Genomic DNA, 1,240 nt, shown 5'->3' with positions numbered 1-1,240 from the left:
CATTTAAATTTCTAGTGTGATAAAATGTCCTATCATTACCAAAGTATAATTCTTGTACCAAAAATATATTATAGCTTTAAACCTCTAATAGACATTGTTGTATATAAAATTTTATATGCACTTGTATTACTTACATTCATATACTTATGATTCAAATTATCTCTTTTTCTAAGAGAAATACTATATTAGATTTATTTATATATTTATTAATTATATAAATATGTATATATAAATAATTCTAATTTCCTCAATAACAAATTTCTTACATACTTATTATGTAGATACATAATATAAATATCACACATATAATTTATGATTTAAATTCTTTTTACATTGTAACCACATTAATTAATATCTCTGGATGCTTCTCAAACAACTCGGAAAACCAAATTTCCAAACAATTACAAAGATTGCAGTAAAACGAAATCAATAAATACATTAAAATCTGGAAAACGCATCTACAAACAACTACACTTTCCCTCTGTGAATTCACTACACATTACTTATCTTTCGTGCTGTTAAAAAACCCCTCAACAATTATATCCTTGGTGTTTGAAACAAGTGTTGATTTCACCTTAGACACTATAATGTTTATGCTCCAAACAATTTCATACACACTCCAGCATCTAAAAACCCATTAATACAGGCTAACAACCGCTTAGCTTAACACAACCAACTGAACAGAGAGATGCCAAACAAAACAAAACTCAGAAAACAAAATTAAAAATATTATGGATGCAAGAAAACCATAAACCCAGATGCTCTTGCATCATTTTTATTGCAGCGATGTATGACAACTGTTTGGGAAAATGTCTAAACCAAGTTAAAGAAAGGGTTTACGTGCTCGACAACCGTTTCACAAAATGTCTGAGCGAAAAGCAGAGATGCAAGACAACTGAGACAACTGTTTGGAAAAATGTATGAACCAAGTTAAAGAAAGGGTTTTTGTAGCATAAATGCACAACTGTTTCACAAAATATCTGAGCCAAAAGCACAACTAGAAAAACAAAGCTAATCAATTTTTTTTATTTTACATATCAGACGGCTATATCTAATCATAGAATTCCAAAACCTATGTTTAATGCCCACAATGTGAGAGCCTGTTGACGTGATAAAATACATTCCACATCCTTCGAAATTAAAATTTCAGTCTGCTGCTTAGGACGATATGCACCAGCCGGGAATCGAACCCGGGTCTGTACCGTGGCAGGGTACTATTCTACCACTAGACCACTGGTGC

The 1,240-nt window shown here is 31.3% G+C and overlaps 1 non-coding gene across 1 annotated transcript; it reads right to left on the bottom strand.

The window, feature by feature from the left end:
• Positions 1–1,169: 1,169 nt before the first annotated feature.
• TRNAG-GCC (transfer RNA glycine (anticodon GCC)) lies at positions 1,170–1,240 on the bottom strand. The gene has a single exon. It is a non-coding gene; the product is annotated as a tRNA-Gly (tRNA).

This window comes from Cryptomeria japonica, chromosome 7, assembly GCF_030272615.1.
Source record: "Cryptomeria japonica chromosome 7, Sugi_1.0, whole genome shotgun sequence".
Taxonomy (NCBI): Eukaryota; Viridiplantae; Streptophyta; class Pinopsida; order Cupressales; family Cupressaceae; genus Cryptomeria; species Cryptomeria japonica.
Note: the sequence above shows the minus strand (reverse complement) of the source record. Positions and strands in the feature narration are given on the sequence as shown.